We start from the raw sequence: 8,393 nt of genomic DNA on the forward strand, positions 1-8,393 counted from the left end.
AAAAAATAAAAATATCAGCCTTGGTCATGTACATCTCTATCTTCAGTCAACTCTTTTGAACAATTGCATTAGTCAACTTTAAGGAAATAACAAAACTATGATGGTTAGATGAAAATAAAATTTTACTTGTTTTACAAAAAAAAAAAAAAAAAAAAAAAAAAAAAAACCTTCTATTTTTATTTTCATTTTCAAAAATGAAAAGAAAAATTTCGCTTTCTATTGGATCTTGGCCATTCTCACCTTTATTTTTTGATAAAGTACATCATCATCTTTTTAATATTAAAAATAGTTTCCTTGAGGCCTCAAAATTTTAATTTTATCAATTTTATAGTCACTTTCATTCCCCCCCTTTCTATGTAGTTATTTGTCATTGTCAATTACTATTTTAGATGAAAATTTGACATTCAACTTATGTGGACATTTTACCAATTCTTGCTCAAGAAAGAAAATTGAACATATTGTCTATAATTTTACTCAACAACGACAGATGTTTGAATTTTCCTACATATGTTAGTATAATAGGGAAAACCTCTGGTTTGAGTTTAGGAAGATTCGAAACGAGGTTGCATATGAGTTTGTCAAGGTGCTTTTATTTACTCTCTTTGGGGTGAACATTAGTTAAGGATTAGTTTGGGAAGTAGGGTTGAAATTTGAATTTTGACTTTTATGTTTAGCCATTTTCTTATTTTGGCTTTTTAAGTTTGTTTTTTTTTTTTTTTCCAATTTAGTCATTTATATTTTAAGTTTTTCTCACTTTACTTCTAAAGATAATTTCTATTAAAAAACAGACAAAAAAATGACACATTGTTAGTTACATGACATAAAATATTTTATTATATATGATACATACGTCTAACATAAACTTAAATTCTAATATAATAATATATTTTTTATATTAGGTGACAATTATTGTGATATTTTCTGTCTAATTTCGTACAAAAGTTAGGCCAAGTTTGGCATCCTCAAAAAAATTCAAAAAGTTAAAAAGTCACTATCCTATTTAAGTCACATCATCTTATTTAAGTCACATCACCTCTCTATCACATCATTTCAAATCCAACCCATATCCAACCCATATTTCATAAAAAGTCAAAAAGTGCACTTATTTAGGACACCCCAAACAACCCCTTAGTTTTAGGAGTAAAGTAAAAAAAAAAACATGAAACACATGAAGAACTAAAGTGGAAAAAAATAAACTTAAAAAGTCAAAGTAAGAAAGTGACCAAATATAAAAGGAACAAAATATAAATTACCTTTAAGTTAATTTATGATCTGTGACCCCTATAAGAGGGGACAAGTTTAACTTTTATCAAATACCTTTTTTTTTTTTTTTAAATTATTTCTTCATATTAAATGATTAAATGATTAAATGACATTGTATGTTCCAATTGGGCTTAAACTTCTCCAACTGGCAAGGTTTATGCCTCATGCATCAAGGTTTGCAACTTGTTTCTATTCTTCATCTAATAAAGTTATAATAGGTTCCTTTGAATCTAGTTTTTTTTTTTTTAATCAAACAAAAAGAAACTTTATTGATGACTAATGAAAGGTACAAGATGTACACATAATTACATCAACAAAGAGAGGTGGCTGCACAAAGTATCAAGATGTGACACCAAAAAACTCATTCTATCATATGCTAGCACCCCAAGATGGAGGCAACCAACCAAAGGATAGAACAACAACAAAGACAAAGCACAGCCACACCCCAAAATGACACAGCCAAACCTCAATCACCAAATAAAAGTTCTGCAAATCATCACCTATAATCCTACATACATAACCTCACTTGCTGAATGTTATAGACAACCTCATTGATGGAAAAAGAGCAATTTGCAGTAGATGAGGTCAACCAGAAAGCAATTCTCAACTTAATAACATCAGTGAGATCCATATTTGGTTGTAGACCTGAGAAAATGCACTCATTTTTGCATTTCCAAACTGACCAAATCAATGCATCAGGAATAATTCTCCAAACCTTACCTTCATTTTTTCTAAATTTTCGGCTCAATCACCACTGAAACTGTCACGACCCAAACCCGCCCTTATAGGGTTAGTATCGTAACCGGCCAGTAATCCGTAGATTACCCAAGGCCTCATAAACAAACAAAAAAAAAAAACATAATATTAGGGGCTAACGGAAGCAAATAACAAATATACAACGTCCATTGAGCTATGCACACATATATGAGACAGAAAAAACTTTAAACGTTATATACATATATTATATATCACTCTTACGTCATCACATTTATATAGATAAGGTAAAAAGAAAACTTAACCCTATTTGCATAATAAATAAAAACTTGCTTAACCAAAACAAGAAAACAAAAACTTAAACTTTAATCACATAACCATGACCACTTGACATATCCAGAACCTCCACGGAAGGCACATAGGTTGGCTGACAAAACAGAGTCCACGCAGAAGCTCTAGGTCTGGTCACGCGCCTGGTCACCTATATACATAAATAATACAATGAGCTGAAACTTAGTGAATAACAACAAAGTAAAGGTTTTAATGAATAATGTCCCATGACAGATTCAAAAATCAGAATTCAGATCAGAAACAGATCAAATACATATTCAGATTTGTAAATAGTCATACATGGTACATCCATTAGCTAACAGATCAGATTAGTCATAAAGACCCACGTGCAGAATAGTTGGTCATATAGACCCATATTTACATGAGATGGTCATTAAGAGCCACATGCAGAGTAGTTGGTCATATAGATCCATATTCACATGAAATGGTCATTAAGACCCACGCGCAGAGTAAATGATTATGCATAATCAGTTTCATGGATGGAACTCATGTGAAACTGTAGACACCCCATTTTTGACCGTCCTCAAGACTTGGACGTCACCGTTTGAACACCCGGTGATCATCCATGTTTGTGTTCGTTTGGAGTTCCCGGAGGTCTCGGCTATGCGCCTTGCCTCGGGATCTCCGAACTCGCCTGTTTAGTGTCTGGTTTTGCACCAAACACTTGTGTTTTGCCTTGGAGGGGCAGGGAATGCCTTGTGAGGCATCCCCACACACCACCGGCCATGGCCAGAGGCCACCGGCTGGTTTTTGCTGCCATCGGCAATGTATATTGCCGGTCGGCATTATTTGTTGCCGGTCGGCACTCTCTTTTGCCAAAATGGCATCTTTGGCCGGCTGACTACTGTGCATCTGCTTTTTCAGATATTTTATCACAGCTGTCTTGCATTTGGCTCCCCTCCATACACGTGTATGGAGGGATCTCTCTCTTTAGAAGCTTGTCTTGTAAGCTTTACAAGACAAAAGGCTCTATAAGAGAGAGTCTTCTCTCTTGGCCTTGAAGTTAAACACTTTGGAGAGTTTAGACAGCCATATTAGGGTTTTGAGTTCTAGGGTTAGAATCCATACACATTCTATCTCTATACCTCTCTCTTTTTACCTTTGTGTGTGTTAAAGTGTGTTTGTGTCTTACTATTGCACACAAACACATAGTGTTTCACCTTCCTTTAGCTACTGAGGTTCTAAGAGGTTGTTCTTGGTGTTCTTGAGTGGTTTTGAGCTTGAAGAACCAGCTGGTCCACCATTTGTGAAGAAAGTCTTCAAGGGTAAGAAACTTGACTTTATATTCCCCATTTTTGCATTGTTTTTTTTACCTATCTTAGAACTGTTTTTGTGCTTAGTGTATAATACAAAAAAGTTCTGTTTTTAGGCCCTCTAAATAGTTTGTTTAGAGTGTTTTGTGGTTTGGAGGTGTTTGACCCCTCTTAGGCCTTGAAAGGCCCCCATTTTGTGCTATTTTGAGTGAGTTTCGAGACTTTGGTGTTTGGGCCTCCTCACCACTGAAATCTTGAGGGATTTCAGTGGCGGAGATGGTGCCTTGAAGTCTCCAAAAGGGGAGGGCCACCCCCTCTCCTTGTTGTCCTTGAAAGGGACCCTTTTTGGCCTCTTGAGGGAGCATCATGTTAGAGTATGCATTGATCATGTCTTGGCTGTTTTCCATGCTTATTATGCCATGATATAACCTTGTTGTGTGTTGGTTTTGGTACACCATGCATACTTAGCATACCTACCATGTAATGCCTTGTTATTGCCTTAGTATGCCTTAGGTTGTTAGCCTTTGTTCTAGCATGTTTTAGGTCTAGTTTTGTGAAGCTTGTGTGCTTATTTTGCCATGCTAGAGGTCTGTCCATAGTTGTTTGGGTCGGCCATGGCATGCATTATATGCCCCATTTGCATTTTGGCTTGTTGGCCTCAAGTGTGTGAGTATGTAGCATGCACTACTTGCTTTATTCTAATGATTTGGCATCATTTATAGCATAATTTCAGTCCCTTTGACATGCTTGTATGCTTGCTTTGGATACCTCTTTGAAGCTTTGGAAGCTTGGCTTGCATGCTCCATGTTTTGGTCATTGTGCATGCTTTTGATTTTGAGCCATTTAGATGCCATCTAGGTGTCCCTTGGGTGTTGTTTAGGTCTGCACTAGACCTATTTTAAGTCCTCTTAGCCTTGTAAGGCTTGGTTGATTTAGTCTTGGTTTAAGCCTCTTGGCTTGCCTTGGGTTTTTGGTTTCGTTTGCATGCCTTGTTTGTCTTGTTTAATTGGCTTAATACCCTTTGTAACATGATTTTCAATGCTTACCTTGCATGCCATTAGTCCATGTTATGACTCTTTCAAGTGTGCTGGGGAGTTGCTTATTTAATGTCTAAGTGTTGGTCCAACTTACTTGCATGTGTGTATGTATGTTTGATCCCAATTCCTTGGTTTTTGGCCACTGTTTTAGGCCTATTTAGAGTTGCCTAAATCATGTATAAGTCCACCTTTTCATCAGTTTGCATTGCCTCATGTTTGCTTGTATGCTTGCATAAGTGTCTTGCCATGCCATGTTGCATCCTTAGCTTGCATGCCTAGGTTGCATTGCATCTTGCATGCATGCCTTGTTCCTTGACTTGGTGATAGGAATTGGGCCTTGGTTCGTTTGTTTGGTTTGCATTTCATTTGACATGAAAGTTGCACACTTGATTCTTTGGGCCGTCATGCATGGAAATGCGTGATTGGCGGTCCGAGAATCGAGACACATGCCCCTTTGAGTCACAAACATGATAGGGGACATGATTGGTGCATACATTGCTTGAATTGTATTGCCATGCAAGTTCTGTCCTCTGCTGCTGTGAGTTGCAGGTTCTGCAGGCATTCTTTGCCGACCGGCAGTGTACATTGCCGACCGGAAGTAAATCACCAGTCGATGGATTAATTTTGTGCCGGTGACCACAATTCACTGCCGGTGGTAATTCTACTCAGCCGGTGGTGATTCCCAATATCCAGAGAGGCATCCTTGAGACTTTGGCAGTCTTCAGAGAGGCAGAGCAGGGAAAACAGAGGCAGACTATGCATGGCCGTGCACTTCTGAGCAGGACCCGAGCACGCGCTGCATCTGGCTCTCCTCCCGGGGCGGTTTACTGCTTTTCCTAGCTTAGTTAGTTTGTTAATTAATTAGGCAATTTGTAATATTTAATTAGCTTGCGTAGTTAATTAATTTGTATTATTTATTTGGTCCCTCCGAGCGAGGACGAATCTGTAATAAGTGTGTGTGAGTGGTGTGTATGTCTTCTAATCCCCACTTCTTTCTTCCCTTTTATTTACCTGCTTTGATGGTTAGTATTAGGACACGTTTAAATTAGCATACCTTATGCTATGCATGCGTGCATTCATGCATTTGTATTGCATGCACTGGGCTCGGTACATCACGCTAACTGCATTTGTATTTCAATTCCAAATTGAATACGTGCATCAATTGGTTGCATTTCACATGCCATGTTTAGATTAACCGAGCCTATCCTAATCACATTTTGCTTGTGTTGCATTAGTCATTTTAACATGAACTAGGACATGCATGTTTGCTAACTAGTTTATTGTTTTGGCACGGAGTACGATGTGAGTATTTTCGCTTTAGCATACCGCATGCGTGCGAGTGTTGCCATGACAGTATGCCTGCCATGCGGCTAAATGCTTACATGATATAAACTGTTTGAATGCCTGCGGGTGAAGGTTGGATTGTTTGAGTTGGAAAAACTCGTTGAAATCCGTGTTTTAGCCTACTTGCGAGTAGCAAATTCCAAAGCGCTTTTCAAAACAAACGGATATGCAATGCTTGTTTCCAAATTAGGCAATCTAGTCTATACTTGTTTACTGTGCGCATAACATAGTAATTCTAGGCTAATAACCGGAATAAGAACACATAACGTTTTCAAAATCGGATATCATGGTTAGTAGAGGTCGATCTTCGGACCGGGCGAAAGGGGGTGCTCATAGCTGACCTTCCCCGATCGTACCCAAGCTCCCGAGCCGAGACGACTCCGGTGATGATGGACATGTGGCCTTCGGCATCGAGTCAGGGTTTCCTAAATTCCCCCATAAAAAATATTTAGGTAGCGACTCTGTATTTGGCAAAGCAGTCCATGTTTGGCACTTCTTTTCAAAAATCTGTTTCTCAAAACGATTTGCCGGATTTGGACTCTTTTGGTTCAAGATTAAGAACCGTGACACAAATCGAGTCCGAGCTGTAGTGACCCCTTAAATGAACAGAACGGGAGCTCACCCTCCCGGGGCGTTCGGGGGACGTCTACAGAAACCTTGGTACCAGGTAACATATAACAGATATCACATGAATCACATGATGTTAAGGATGCCACGATTACATTTTAGAAAGACGAACAATCATTCATTTATAAAAAAATATCATTTTAGAAAATAGAGTATATCATATCATCCAGAAAATATTTATAATTATACGGGAAAGAAATAAACCTTCTCGTATAATCCTGTTGACCAAGTCTACTTTCCTTCGTACGTCGTCGCTTTATCACCTGAAAGCACAAACGTGAGCTAGCCGGCGGGTGTGTGCCGGAAATCTCTCCGATGCCTAAGTCAGTAAGCTTGACAAATAGACAAAGCTCTGTGTATTCAGAAAGCAAAATTGTGTGTTACCTCCCCAAAGGTGATATTTGTGAGCTTTTATAGGTTTTGTGTGGCACAATCCTAGTAGGACTCCTACTCCTCCATGCAGAGTCCTCCTAGGATTCATACTCTTGAAAGATAATGCTTATCCTTTAACACCCCCCTCACTGCTTAAACTAAGTGAGATGGTTTTTACTATGGCCGAACTACCATATGACCGAAATAATACTGGCTATGCTGAGCCACAGAGTAGGCCGAACTATCCTCAGTTCGGTTCTTCCTCTTACTCCTTATCTTGGTTCTCTCATGTTCAACCCATGGTGTGTTTGGACCTTGCTACCGAATAGAAAGGTTCCGACCGATCTACCCAGAATACGTCATGACCAGACTAACTCTGAGACCGGCCTAACTCCAAGTTGCCCGGACCGGAGTAACTTTACAATTCTTGGGCCGGAGTAACTTTATTTCTCTTGGGCCGGAGTAACTTTATCTCTCTTGGGTCGGAGTAACTTTTCGGCCTTTTTACCCAGTCCTTCGTACTTTGGGCCATAAAGTCCATCTCATAGCTCGGTCCAATTTTCACCAAAATTACCCTCTCAATAATCAAACATAACTTTACAGAGTTGTTACTCACAGATAGCTCTAGAGACAGATCAGACGGACCGTAGCGCGTAACCTACACAAACACGTAACAAATACATATTGAAACACAATATCATTCCCTTGATCAAACTTAACTTCTCTTGTCATTTTCTGCCTAAGTAATCTGAAGTTCTACTATGCTTATTCTTTCTTATTCAAATGAACCGAATTCTCATTTCACACATTCTTTCATTATTAAGTCATTCTTTTCCAAATAGGCCGATTTTCTTACTTGGCTTCTTAATCAATTACTAAATCAACAATTTATTCTTTAAGTAACTAATTTCTGTTTATTGTTAGCTTATTAATCTTCATTGAGTCATAATTCTTTCCTAAGAATACGTGGGAAGAGATAAGATTGAAAATATAAGCTAAATGCAATTTTTTCAAAATATGCTGAAAGAGCTGTTCGCTCGAGTGAACTTCTGGTCGCTTGAGCAGTCTATAAAAGACTGCAAAAGTACTAGAAGGCTTCAATGTTCGCTTGAGCGGTAATTATTCCGCTCGAGCGGTCTGTAAAATTCTAAATTTTTAAATTTCTCAAAAATGGCTTCTAAATGCATTTTTCAATCTTTAAACCCATACATATCTTGATCAAAACCTTTGAAAATACTGTAGAAAACATAAACACTTATTTATTTATAAATCATTTGCTCAAAATCTTGAACCATAATTATTAATTTATTTATTTAAATCAAAACCTTACTTAATTTCAAAAGAAAAATTGTTGAGAGCATTAAAAGTGGTGCTCTAATAGCACCACTAATGATGTGGCAGTGGACCCTGCCCACTGCCTATGCCTTCCTTT

This window comes from Camellia sinensis, chromosome 5, assembly GCF_055761805.1.
Source record: "Camellia sinensis isolate YWXY chromosome 5, ASM5576180v1, whole genome shotgun sequence".
Classification (NCBI taxonomy): Eukaryota; Viridiplantae; Streptophyta; class Magnoliopsida; order Ericales; family Theaceae; genus Camellia; species Camellia sinensis.